Source organism: Rhipicephalus microplus, unplaced genomic scaffold, assembly GCF_043290135.1.
Source record: "Rhipicephalus microplus isolate Deutch F79 unplaced genomic scaffold, USDA_Rmic scaffold_12, whole genome shotgun sequence".
NCBI classification, from domain to species: Eukaryota; Metazoa; Arthropoda; class Arachnida; order Ixodida; family Ixodidae; genus Rhipicephalus; species Rhipicephalus microplus.
In genome coordinates, this window is record NW_027464585.1 from 43508727 (window position 1) to 43523471 (window position 14745).

At 41.4% G+C, this 14745-nt stretch overlaps 1 protein-coding gene and 1 long non-coding RNA gene across 10 annotated transcripts in view; one reads left to right on the top strand and one right to left on the bottom strand.

The window, feature by feature from the left end:
- The window catches only part of LOC142783836 (uncharacterized), a 48295-nt gene extending 34350 nt beyond the window's left edge, over window positions 1-13945 (bottom strand). Inside the window, exons 1-2 of one of the 2 annotated variants that reach the window (XR_012888508.1) lie at window positions 12737-13945; window positions 10652-10836 (exon numbers count right to left, since the gene is read on the bottom strand). This is a non-coding gene — a long non-coding RNA (uncharacterized LOC142783836). Of the gene's footprint in view, window positions 1-10651; window positions 10837-12653 lie in introns of both variants that reach the window. The other variant, XR_012888507.1, reaches the window with a different exon arrangement.
- Window positions 1-14745, top strand: part of TTLL12 (Tubulin tyrosine ligase-like 12) — a 457993-nt gene that overhangs the window by 225188 nt on the left and 218060 nt on the right. The gene's annotated exons all lie outside the window — the stretch shown is intronic.

Consider the following 14745-nt stretch of genomic DNA (forward strand, 5'->3'; position numbering starts at 1 on the left):
TTGGAATATCTTGGCTAATATGATGGAACTAATTTCTACAGTATTTCTTAAAAATTTACCATTAATCGAATCATAACCAGGGGAAGAATGGTTGCTTAATTTGTTGATAAGGGAAGCGATACCAGAAATGTCTACTAAAATTGGTGGCATGGGGAGGTGATTGTGGAAGGAAGTGGAACTTCAGATGTTTTTGAAAACTGGGCGGCAAATGTGTTGTTGAGGGCTGTTGCACACTGATTGATGGGAACTGTGTCACCAGATGAGTCTTGCAATAAGATATAATTATCTTTTGGGGGATTGATAACGCGCCAAAACTTTTTTACATTTGTTTTTAACATTGACGGCAATACATTAGAGACGAAGTTATCTTTAGCTTGTTTGAGTGCCCTGACATAAATACTAGATGCGGTATTATAAGCGGCCCATCGTTCGTTAGTTGGCGAGCGCTTAGCTGAACGATAAAGGCGTTTTTTCTTGTTAGACAGACTATTATACCATGGCGATTGTGAGTGACTAGCAATAGTGTAGGTTGGTATGTGCTTTACGGTGAGGCGATGAACTTCGGCAGCAAACATATCCCAGTTAGACTGAACGGAACGGTTGTTAAAATCGGTCAGAAAGACGTCAGTAAATTCAGATAATTCACGATTGATAGCATCGAAGTTAGCTTTTTTGTAATCGCAAATAGTTTTTATCATTCTGGTGCTTTTAGGAGGGGTAGCGTGTAAGTCAAAGGTGAGCAATGAGTGGTCACTAATACCTGGTAAACAGGTAATAGTTGAAGCATAGTCTGGATGGGTGGTTAAAATCAAATCAAGAGTGTTTGTTGTAGTAAATGAGACTCGGGTGGGTTTGGTAACTAACTGTGACAAAGAGAAGACAGAACAAAAATCTAGGAAATCTTTAGAAAGCGCTGACGAGGGTGATAAAACCGGAGGTAAGGTATGCCATTTGATATTTGGGAAGTTAAAATCACCAAGAAGGAACAATGGATACGATGGAAATGGACTGATAATAATATTGACAGAATCATGCAATTCGTTAACGAACGTAGAGGACGAAGATGGGGAACGGTAGCACACACCTATGATCACTTTGAGATGACCGAGCGTTAATAACGAGAAAACTATTTCTAGGTTACTGTTCACATGAATGGGAGATGAAGGAATGTCTCGCGAAACGGCTAGCAACACTCCGCCACCTCGGCGCTCCGTTCTGTCACATCGATAGACTATGTAATGTGGCGCATTTACGAAAATTTCCGAATCACGCACGTGTTCAGGAAGCCAAGTTTCAGTTAATGCGATTATGTGGGCAGAACATGTGTCTGTTGCGCTTGATAACGAGTTGTGTTTGTTTAGAATGCTTCTTATATTAGTAAAAAGTACAGAAACACGAGGCGTAGTCTGTCGGCCACTGCCCCTTGCGTTTACCTACGGTGACGTTCGTAGCAGAGTGTCGTTAGTAGGACCAGAGCTTCGGCTACTTGATGGAAGTTGTTCGATGCTATCAGTAGCTGCATTATAAATGTAGATTTTGCGGTTGAGATGCAGTTTAGTGTAGCGCAGTTGAAAATCGGGGGATCCGGGGTAGTTTTTGCCAAATTCAATTAACTTTTTACGAGCAATTTGAGTGCAGGATGAATAATCTTCGGATACAGATATGTCACTTTCTTTGAAATGTGTTCGCTTCGAGAGAATAAGCTCTTTTGTTTTGAAACTGGCAAGTTTTGCTATGACAGGGCGACACTTGTTTGGGGAGTACGTACCGAGACGGTGGGCCCGTTCGATAGCGTTACTGGGGAGGGACATATTTGCATCGGCTAGCAAGGTATTTAGCTTCGACTCAGTTTCTTTACAGGGTTCTTTGGCGTCAGGGATGCCGTGAAATATTAAGTTGTTACGGCGAGACCGGTCTTCTAGTTCGTTTAGACGCAACTGCAAAAGGTTATTTTCAGTGGTTAGTTCTTCTATAGATTTCCCGGCGGTAGATAGTCGATCACTAAAGGCATCGAGATCCTTTAACTTGCATTCAATTTGATCTAATCGGCTTTGTATATTTGTCATTGTTGTTTCGATTCCTTTTTGGTCGGTCCTAATCGTTTTTACTTCTGTTACTAATTCTGCTTGACTCTTCGAACTTTGAGATGAGCGTAAATGAATGTCTTTCAGCAGTTGAAACACAATTTTTATTTGTTCAGCGGGGTTATCAGGCAGTGACTCAACTTCTAACAATGATTCAGAGCGAGTAGTAGGCCTGGGGTTCTCCTCTACGTCACCTGAACACAGCAGTAATGAAGCCATAGAAAAACACTTGGCAACGGTCTCGCACAACACCCGTGGGCACGGCAACAGCAATAGGAATGGATCATCATTTTTTCTAGCATGCAAAGAATACTTGTTACACACCTGCATGGTGAAAACAACACGGGTGAATGCGACGCCGTTGGCGCTGCTCCCGTGCCCACTGAAGCCTGCCGGGGGAGGCAGCTCGTTTATGTGTGCCGGGGAAGATGATGTCTCTGAAGATTGGGCTGGAAACCGAAGGTTGAGTTCCATCCACGTGTCGGGGTCGATTAAAGTTGCGTTGTCAGGTCTTCCTAGGAGGTATACGGAGGCGTATTGGCTGTTTCCAACCACGTTTTGCGGGAGTGCGTACAAGCAATCGGAGCACCACGATACCACGGGCAGCCATGACACGAGCAATGCAAGCAAAGCCTGCATGGTGAAAACAACACGGGTGAATGCGACGCCGTTGGCGCTGCTCCCGTGCCCACTGAAGCCTGCCGGTGGAGGCAGCTCGTTTATGTGTGCCGGGGAAGATGATGTCTCTGAAGATTGGGCTGGAAACCGAAGGTCGAGTTCCATCCATGTGTCGGGGTCGATGAAAGTTGCGTTGGCAGGTCTTCCTAGGAGCTGTACGCAGGCGTAGTGGCTGTTTCCAACCACATTTTGCGGGAGTGCGTACGAGCAATCGGAGCACCACATTACCACAAGCAGCCATGACACGAGCAATGCAAGCAAAGCCTGCATAGTGAAAACAACACGGGTGAATGCGACGCCGTTGGCGCTGCTCCCGTGCCCACAGTTTGAATACTTGAATGCCGTGCGTGCTGAGATAATTATCCTCCATATTATCAGTTCGTATTTGATTTAAGTGGTGATCACCACCTCCGGGTGCTCTCAGCGGCGTAAAAACAGAACTGAAATAACGATTGAGGCATTCAGCTTTATTAATGTCGTCATGGAAGACGTCATCACCAGAAATAAGCGTTGGTATTGTCATATTGGCTGTACCATTTCTTTTGACATGTTTCCAGAACTTTTTTGGTTTATCTTTGAGAAGGGATTGCAAAGATTCAGTGTAATCACGTTTTGCTTTAAAGGAGCATGTCTTAACTTCAAGTGTTATATTTTACAGTCATGACCTATTGATATCGGTCGGGGTATCACAAAAAGTACGGTAACATCTCAACCGTTTTTGTGTAAGTCTGCGCAGTTCTTTTGTGAACCACGGCTTACTTTTCGCTGTCCTAGCCGTTCAGTGCCACCATGGAACGAACCCATCACGTAATTCAGTCATTTCATTTTTCAAAAGAATCCACAACTCACTGACGCGCAGTTGTTCCACAAGGGTCTCATACACAACAAAGTAATTATCCAGAGACTCATTTATTTTTTCAACATTAGCTTTAGAATAATTGTATATGCGCCTTTGGTTGCACACTGATGTTTTAGCGTAATGTACATTCATTTCACATAGCACGGCATCGTAATCACTAATCCCGGGCAGGACGTAAGTAGCAGTTACAAAACTGGGTTGGTTCGTAAAAATTAAATCAAGGATATTATTTTCCTGTGTAGGCTGTAGTACCATTTGGTGTAGTGCATGCAGATTCACGATATTAATCATCTCTTGAGCAGATGCCCCAGATGGCGATATCGTGGTTGAGTGCTCATGCCAGTGAATGTTTGGCAAGTTAAAATCCCCCCCGATAATCATGAAGTCCGAATGCACCTCATCAATGGCACTTGCAAGCTGTGACATCACGTCTGTGGGAGAATCAGGTGCATGATAACAACTACACACAGTTAATAGCTTCTTATTTGTCAGCTCGGGTTGACACCAGACAGCTTCACATGTTCCGACGACAACGTCAAGGTTGGAGGACACTATGCCACTTTTAACTAGAATAAATACACCACCACCATGAGCATTCCTATCTTTGCGGTAGCACGTATAGTCTACCGGAAACACCTCGTCGTCACGTATTTCATCATTTAACCAAGATTCAGTTCCAAGCACCACAGACGGCTCGGACATCTGAAGAAATGCACAAAATTCATCCACTTTGTTTTTAATGCTTCTGCAGTTAATTACCAGGAAGGAAAGATTCACTGCTCTAGATTGACAAGGTCATTGCAGTGCTAGAACTTGCTGTTTCTCTGTGTTGTAACCATATTTTTTACCCTTCAGTATCAGTGTCATATTTCAGTATGACCTTTTTCACCTTTCTTTTTGTGCATTTTTGCGTAATCCCACAGTATTTTTCTTTTCTGACGTACCTGCTGAAAAAAATCTTCAGAGACAGTAATTGTCGAGCCTTTCAGTTTACTGACGTTATGGAGAACATCTTGCATTTTCCTTAAAATGCAGAAACTTGGCTATTAACGGTCTATTTCTGCCAACTTGGAATTTACCGAGTCAGTGTGCATGTCCTATAGTTAGAGAATGGATACCCAACTTGGAGCTACATATCTGGGTTATGTGCTTCTCCGATTCTTTACTTGTTTCGTTTGCTTCGGTATCTTTTACACCATAAAAGACGAGGTTATGGCGTCGACTACGGTTCTCTAACTCATCCACTTTTCGTGTCAGTGACTCTATTTCTTTCTTTTGGTTTTTCTGCATTTTTGCGCATTGCGCAGTCTATCATTGCACCATTGAGGTGATCAATGTTCGACAGTTTAGTTTCTAACGTAGCGATACGACCACCAAGCTCACCTATTTCTACTCGATTTTCCGCCTGCGCGACCTCGATAGCACTAAATTTCTCTTTAGTAGCACTTTGACCATCTAGAAGTTGTTGCGATTTTGAGTCAACTGCCGGACCCGGGTTTAGTTCCACATCCACGCATAAAAAAAAGAAGTAGAAAGTAGAACGAAAGACGCCGTACTAGGCGCAATGTATGCCTCGACCGAACGGTATCATTTGAGTGGGACACAACACAATGAAATAACACTTGGCAGGAATCAGCAAAATAAACACCCTATAATTTTGACCAAGAACTTCGCCACTGACCTGCAAGAACAACAGGAAATGCGTGAGCGACATCGCAGAAGCCTTGCCGATTCCACGCCCCGCTGACTCAGTGTAAATGCCCGCCTTATGTAGTCCGTCAAGCTCAACCGATTTGTGACGTAAGATCCAATGTTCGTAGTCGGACACAGCACATCTGCTGAAATTGGTCGAAGCACAGACGTTGATTCCTTTTGAATACGTTGATTCCTTTTGCATACTGTAGCAATTTGCTGCCAGGTATCGTCGCTGCTTCGTCAATCAATGCTTATTCTACCTTGACCCAGCTTTCGCCAGGATTTGATCCTTGATATTTGGATGCGCATGACATGCTACCGATCTGCCAGAACAACAGGAAACGCGTGAGCGACATCGCAGAAGCCATGCCGTTTCCACGCCCCCATGGAATGCATGGCTGCGACATTGGGATGCATGGCTGCGACATTTCATTTCATTTCAGTTTTATTGAGCATTTTCTTCACAGAGTTGCAGAAACAAAACGCAAGAATAAGAGCAAAAAGCTGCTATGTTAGCAGCTTGATGAGGCTCCTACCCCTTTTCACTTGGCATTACAAATCCGCAGAGCACAAACATGAAAAAACAATTTGACGTCAATTTTCGAAACTTCAAGAAATTAGCGAGTAAAAAGAAAAGGCATCAAAATTACATCAGTTTCAGGTTTACATAAAATAAGCAAACCACAAAGAGAGAAAAACAACAAATAAAACAAGAAAACAGTGTACGGTCAATCATGAAACAATGCACACGTTGCTAAACGGTTATCAAAGTATTACAAAGTGATTATGGGACGTTTACAACACCGGGTATGTGAAAAGCACAAGTTTTGATGTACGAGGGAAACACTTACGAGGGAAATGTTACAAGTTTTACTCGTTAAAAAAAAAGCAGCAAAAAAATGGAAAAGAAAGCAAACATCATAGGATGTGGTACTTGGAGTGTTCACTAGATGGATGCACGGACGGGCGCATGGACGGACAGACAGACAGACTAGCAGACGGACGGACAGGTACACGGACGCGTAAAGCGGCTAAGTGCCACAGGGTATGCGAGATAGTGGTACTTGGAGTGTTCACTAGATGGACGCACGGACAGACGCATGGATGGATGGACGGACAGACAGACTAGCAGACGGATGGACAGGTAGACGGACGCGTGAAGCGGCTATGTGCCATAGGGTATGCGAGATGGTGGTACTTGGAGTGTTCACTAGATGGACGCATGGACGGCCGCATGAATGACAGACAGACTAGCAAATGGACGGACAGGTAGACGGACGCGTAAAGTGGCTATGTGCTACAAGGTATGCGAGATCGTGGTGCTTTGTGTGTTCTCTAGATGGACGCATGGACGGACGTATGGACGGACAGACAGACTAGCAGACCGACGGACAGGTAGACAGACGCGTACAGCGGCTATGTGCCACGGTATGCGAGATGGCCTGAGCACTATTGTTGGGTGTTTCTTTTACATATAGTATTTTAGCCCAACAATTAGAAGAAGCTAAACTACACGCCGCCATTCTGGATGAGAAGCTTCTTAAGTTGTTTTTTATGTATATTAAAGATGTCGGTGTTTTTATTTTCAAACATGTTAAAACAAGCTGGAATACAGTGTTCAAGTCTCCTCAAACCATGATTAGTTCGCGAATAAGGAACGAACCAGGAAGGCCTTTTCCGAATGTCATGATGTGATTGTGTAATTTTACTGAGGTTACACAGTTTAAGAAAACAAGCGTTGTTTGATAGCAAGCTTTGTTTATATTTCATAATAAGGTTAAAGCTGTGTATGTGATCGATCGGTAAAATGTTATATTCTCTGAATAAATCACTTGTATGTGCATCGTATGGTACGTTTGCAATATGACGAATCCCTTTTTTCTGCAGTAAAAATATTTTGTTCCAATTTTCTTTAGATGTATCTGCCCACACTAGACTACAAAAGTTTATGTGAGATCAAAACAACGTATTATAGAGTAAAAGTTTAATGTTTGCTGGAAGCATCTGTCGAAGTTTAAGAGTGTGTACCACACGTCCTAGCTATATTTCTAGTTACTTTATTAACGTGTTCGTCCCGATTAAGTTTTTCATTAAAAATTACTCCTAATGAAACTTCTTTGACAACCTCAATTTTTTCGGGCCCTAGGTGTATATCCAAACCATGACAGACAGCCTTCTGAACCGGCGCGAATACCACAGCTTTGGATTTTTTTGTGTTCATCATTAAATAATTTGCAGTACTCCATATGAAGATGTCGTTAAATGTTGTTGGCTGTGTCTGCAAGCTTACCTAAATCATTACCATGTAAAATATACTAGTGTCATCTGCATAAGTTATAAAGTCCACATATTTGCTGACACTTGTTATGTCGTTTATATAAATAATAAACAGTAGGGGCCCTAATTTGCTGCCTTGAGGTACATCTGACGTTCTGGTTAGTACAGAGGATTGGCTGTCATTTATAACTACAGATTGCTTTCTTTGTGATAAATACGATTTCGGAAAGTCAAGTGGGGTTCCGCGAAAACCATAATGACGCCATTTTGCATAGAGTATTTCGTGGCTGATTCTGTCGAATGCTTTGGAATAGTCAATAAAAACACCCAGTGTTAACAGTTTCTTTTCAAATGAGTCAAGTATGAGTTTTTTTTTTTTTGTGTGAGGAGAGCCAGTTTCGTGGACATGCCCAGTCGGAAGCCGAATTAATGCGGTGATAATATAGCGTACTTTTCACAAAAAGACATGACACGTTGATATATGATTTTCTCTAGCCCTTTAGATATAACAGGAAGTATGGAGATCGGATGATAATTAGAAAAGATATTTCGGTCACCAGATTTGTATAAGACACTAACTCTCGCATGTTTCATTCTTTCTGGGAAAACTCCCGTAGATAAACAGGTATTAAACAGATGGGTAAGTACAGGTAACAAAAGATCAAGTGCGGCTTAATTAGGCTTAATTTGTAGGTCATCTATGTCCCGACCAGTAGTGTTTTTTAGTGACATAAATACAGACAATACTTCTTCAGGAGTTGTGTTTAAAAAATATGCAGTGCTCATGTTTTGCACACCTAGAAAGTCCCTGTAATTGCTATTACAGGCACGAGAAGAGTTTGATAAATCGGAGGACACCAGCGTTGTGAAGTACACGTTAAATTTATTAGCAAGTTCTTCACCTTTTACTATCTTGTTATCTATGTTTAACTTGAGTGCGTTGTCTCGAGAGCAACGACTATTTAGAAGCTTATTTATTTCTCGCCAGAGCACGTCGCCACGAGTGCTAACCCTGTTGAAGAGAGCTTCATAGTACGCATCCTTAGTTTTTATGAGGTGCTTCGTTACAAAATTTCTATACTGCTTAAATTCTGAAAGATCGTCGTGGTGTTTTGTTTTCACGAATTTCGCATACGGTGGATTTTTCTTCTTTATCATTTCCAGACATTCTCGCGTCATCCATTGTTTCCAACATTTCTTGAGGGTTGTGACTGTTTTATATTTAAAGCACTTATGGTAAGTTTTTGTTAACAGGCACATGAATATTTCATATGCCTCATTAGCGTTAACTGATTTATAGACAGGATCCCAGCTAATCTGGGTAATTTCATGCCTAAAGGTGTCTAATGTTTTGTTAGTAATTTCCTGTATGTTGTATGATTCTGGAGTTGATACATTTGCACAATTTAGATACTCGTTGCGATTTTGAAACATGTATATAGGGTAGTGATCACTAATATTGGCAATAACAGTTCCAGATACGGTTGAATCACTTACCTATGTCATTTGTAATAAGTAAGTCGATAAGGCTTTCAGTATCTGAAGTGACACGTGTAGGTTCAGTAATAATATTAACACACGCAAAAGAATCAAGCGGTAGTTTGAAGTTACTAGATGTTTCAGTTTACTGTAGAAGGTTAATGTTGCAGTCGCCCCCTATGATAATGTGCAACTTGTTATAGCACGCATACTTAAGCAGATTTTCAAGAAATCGAAAAAACGTTTCTGTTTTTCCGTCAGGTGGACAATAAACTACCACATATACATACTTGTGACATGCTAGCGATAACGCTTCATAGTCTGGTGTAATCACTGAAAAGTCTTAGAGAAGGCTGCAAACTAAATGGTTAGCAATTAGTTGCAACACACCTTCGCCTCGATGAGAGGGCTTGTTTAGAAAGAACGATTTATACGTTGGCAAGCATAGTACCTCGTCATTGCACGTGTACCAAGTTTCAGAAATCATGATGATGTCGAATTTAAATGAGAATTCGTCGGGAAACGTATTTATATCATCGTGCTTGTTGCGAGCTGATCTAGCATTTAAGTGCATGATACTGCAATATGCACTAGTTTTAGGTGTATGAATATCGCGTGGTAATATCGCTATCTTCACAAAAAGAAAAAAAGAAGAAAAAAAAAGGTCGCGCCGCAAAAATAAAATTTCTAATCAAATAAGCCTACGGCATGCTAAATGCCTCGCGGTTGCTTGAAGCGGCCGCGCGCACTTGCCCACGCAAAGCGCCAGTTCGTTTCCCATTTCCGAGCAATCGTCATACCCAGCAATTTTTTCAGTTGGGGACAAAGGTGCTCATTTACGAAAACAGACTGTTCAGCTGTGAATCCCAGTTCCTCAGCTGTGAATCGACTTCTCCGTGCTTTCTTAACGATGACATCCCTCTTAGTTCGGCGATTGAAAACAACCACGATGTTTTCGTTCAGGGGGCGTCACTGTCTGCTCTGCTACCCCGATCGGGAACAGCGCTTGCATGAGGGCGTACCTCGTTGTTCTTTGCAACACCTTTGTCTGGTGCCGTGCTACTTTGCGAAGCAGCACTTCTCGCTGGCAAACGGTGGCATATTTCTATATTCTGTTCACTTATTGGTTCTCCCAAGGCGTCACCAACTTTGGCAAGCAATTGCACAAGGTTTTCATTTGGGGCACGTGGGATCCCTTTAATTTGTATATTTTTATTTCGAGAGTATTGATCCTGAGCAGTTAGACGCGTGGAATTTTCGTGCACCAACTTTCTCAAACGGTCTATCTCACATTGCATTGCCACTTGGGACGCCCTGAGAGCAGCGTTTTGCTTCCTAATTTCAGCACACTCTTGTTTTATATTTTTGTAGTCTTTGTTCGTGTAGTCAAGGCTTTTATTTAACTCTCTGATTTCTTTCGGAATGTCGCGTTTGAAGTCCGCGAACTCAGTACCCATGATTAAAGGCCAGTTTACAGATTCAACAGTGGGCAAAACAAGCACGAACTTTGAAAATAGGCAACAGAGACAGCACTAGGATAGCGAATGAACTATACAAAACATGAGGGCAAATGCCTAACCTGGGAAGACAACAGCAATGAGCGTCTCCATCATATGCCGGCCCTGCTGCCAAGTGATCGAGGGAGGCGTTGCCGCTGTCTTTTTGAAGGGCCAGGGGTGGTTGATGTCTTGTGGTATGGTGCCGGGTGCAAAAACGTAGCCGGTCGGTCAGTGCAGTACTCTTGCAAGGCGCTGGATGCAGCATCTATTTACAACATCCATGTACAATCAGGCAGAACAGTGTATAAAAATGAAAACAAAAAGAGCAAGGATCCAGCTTTGCACTTTCATCTTGGCACGGATGAAGCTGCCTTAATTTCTGAAAAGTAAATGGAGTTCATGGAAAATTTACACATTTTGTGCATCTAGTATGGTAACTAAGGCATGAAGGATAGCCAGAGTCATTTACAGGTACCTAATGAATTTCTGGGCATTCCCATCTTTAAATGTGATCTTAATCTCTTAACTACAGGCCCATTTCATTGTTGAGCATATGCTGTAAATCTATAAAGCACAGCATGTCATCCACTGTAAGGACATTTCTAACAGAAAAAAACTTCTTTTACAGCAATTGGCGGGGGTTTCTCCACGGTTGTTCATGTGAAACTCAACTGTTTGAATTGATTTCATGTGCATAAAGCCATTCATGGTAGTTTTAAAATGGACCCTGTATTCATTGATTTTGCTAGAGTATTGGACGCATCTGCTTAATAATAAAATTAACAAATCTGAAAATAGACAGCAAAACTATAAATGGATAACTGATTTTCCGACCAGCCGCAATCAATCAGCTTATGTGAATGGGCTCACATTCTCACTTTCACATGTAAAGTCTGGTGTTCCCCATTCCTGGGACCAATTTTTTTTCTCATTGATATCAACGACGTTGCACCTGTTTTATTATCTACAATCAGGTTATTTGCAGGCAACTGCATCACTAACAGACAAATTGACAGTACACAAGCTAACGAGTCATTACAGTTGGATCTCAATAAACTTGCATTTTGGTGTCATCAGTGCCCATGCACACTAACAGTGCCAGAACTGCGGCATTGACATTTACAAGAGCACATAAAACAAAACTAAGCCAATATGAAATGCAAGATATTTCTATTGAAAAAGTATCCGTGTTTGAATATCTCGGATTTCATTTGTATCATCTGACCTAACTTGAAATGAGCACGTTGTTGCCATAACTAGTTAGTTAGACATGAAAACCCTTGGACTCATTAAAAGAAACCTGTACTTGGTGAAATCTACCACTAAACTATTAGCATGCATTATTCTTCTTCATTCAAAGAAAGATTATGGATCCGTCATCTAAGACCCACATCAATGATCTATCATTGATCAACTAGGATCAATACAAGTAAAGCGGCAAGATTTATCACCAAGCATCATTCTCGTAACTACAGCATTACAGATAATAAACACTCACTTTGATTGCCATCTTCTAAAAAACGCAGACTGTTATCAATGTTATTCATACATTTCATCATAATAAATTCTATTTCCGTGTAGTCCACATAAACACACCTCATAATATTTCTCAATGTATTGATCACCCACTAAAATACACGTTTTCTCTGCTCGCACAAATATGTATCAACACTCACCATTACTCCTAGCCATACATCACTGGCATACGCTGTCAAGGAACATTGCTTCAATCATTGCTCATGTCACTTTTGTTAACGAGTTGAAGATTTTCTTGAACATAAGACTTGCCTATTACTTGTACGTGTATGTGCATGTATGTATGTATTATTTTCTTTTTTACTCTTTCTTCATTGTATATGTTGAAGGTCCCCACCTTCACTCAGGATGGTTAGCGAGCCTCAGTTCGCATGACACGAGCTAGCAACGCTGGGAACAAGAACCACTTTTAATTCACGACTCAAGAATCTCAGCAAGCCTTCCGAACCGGCACAACACGGCACAAACTCATTAAGAGGACCAAAAGCCCGGAACAAACAATCCCTTCAGGCTGGTGGTCAATTGGACATAAGGTGCGAAATATACCAGCAAAAAATCAGGCACGAGACGTAATGGCAGGAAAGCAAACGAATTTGCACACAACTTGCAGTAGAAGACGAGCCACCCACTCTCCTTAGTGGATGCCCTAAACCGGCGTGGCCTCTGCTCTGCAACACTCACGGAAGGAATCCATCGCGCCTAGTGAAACCATCACTGCATCCCATCGCCCTGCCGTGCAAAAAAGCGAGCGGGCTTGTCTCGCCTACCTTCTTATCGGCTCTCCACTTTCTCACCCCCTGTAGCTTTTGCAACGCTGATGCTCGTCAGGCGCATGGGCAATGTGTGTGTATTCTCCTCGCCCTACTTTCAACATGCGGGCTGCAGATAACGGCCCATCGGCCTAACAATTTATTTCTTATTTATGTCAATTTTCAATACATCTTTATTTCACATTAGAGCGGTGTTCCCCTTGTTAAATTTTCCATTCATATGTTAATGTTTTTTGTTTTTCTTCATTTTGCACCCGTGTCCATAGAACTGTATTTTATTTTGCTTACAATTTTTGTTATACAGTAAAACCTAATTAATTTAAACTTGTTTATTTAGAAATACCAGTTAATTCAATATATTTCCATGGTCCCTTATTTTGCAATGTAAGTTAAAGTGGATAATTTGAAGCGGCGGTCAGCCCCACTCTAATTACCGTAATAAGAAAACTTTGGGTGCCATGTGTTGATTCCCAATGACTGCAGTGAGTTTCAAGTGAAAAGTAACTTTTGCGTCGAGGAGTACTACAAATGAACATGCATGCATGTGTGCATAAATAGATTTCATTTGACCTGTGGTGCAACAGCTCCAGCTTAGGGATAAACATTTGTGTCTGAAAATGAGCGGCAAGTAACTACTCCAAACGGTTGTTATGCTACTCCAAACGAGATTTTAGCTCTTCAGAAGCTGTGCCAGAATGTCTTTGGTCAGTCACGCCACTGAAAGTATCACTTGATTCTCGTCAATTGCTTAATTCAAAGCAATGATTTATTCACACTGACTGTTTATTTAGATAATACGAGGTTATTTTAAGATACTCTTAGTGATTGTGTAGTCTGAAAGATTTAAAGTGTGTTGTCAAGATTTCCAACTACTGCAGTTCTGTTACACATTAAGGTCTGCCAGAGTCCTTGAAGGACTGTGGGTTATCCACAGGTTGGAACTTAATGCTTTAGAGAAACGAATTAATTGCGCTTCTATAGTGGTAGTCTGTGTCACAATGAAAGCAAAATGGGTGTGTTGCCATCAATTTTTTAGCTCCAAGGCCTGGCTTGATTTTAAATTGCACTGAATTAGTGTATCCTCGAATTTTCTTGAAGGTAATGTCACTTTGACTGTATAATCAACATTCACGGGTACATACCATTGCCTTTTGCAGTTCGTATCATCACTTTTTACATGTCATGATTATCATGTTTGCACCAGTCATATGCCTTCGCCATACATTCGTCATACTTTATCATATGCCTTAGTCATACGTCATCATTAAACACCAGATTATAAGCAAATGTCTATTTTGTTTCTTGTGTTCATATTATGTCACTTTATATGAGCATGAATTAGAGGTTAAGAAGAGCTTCAACAGTGTTTTTACAGTGCCTATAAATGTCTATTTTCAAAATTGGTGCTTATATGAACGCTTTTAACCTCAAATTTTGCTTTAGAGCGCAATTGGAGACTGGTATTCATGTTACTGGACAAAACTGAACTTTCAGAACTCTATGGGGTGCAACCTATACTCCATATCAGAAGTTCCTTTCAGCACTAGTGTTATGACTATTAGGCCTCTTCGCCAATAGGAAGGCCGATTAGCCTCTATAAATGCATTCATATGCCCAGCGTCTGCTCACATGCGTAGGGAACTGAAGGTGCCTCTGTGCTGGTGCAGGGCAATGGAAAACGAATGCGAAATTGTAGAGTTTCATCAGGGGAAAGTATAGTGAAGATAAAGAAGAAAATGAGTATTGGCATGATTTTTGTTTTGTTTGTCATTTACTTCTTCAGCAGGACATTACTAGGTCACATGAGCACTTTTTCTTGGGCACTGGAAGTTGTTGCATGCACCACTATAATTTGCAATTGGTTCATT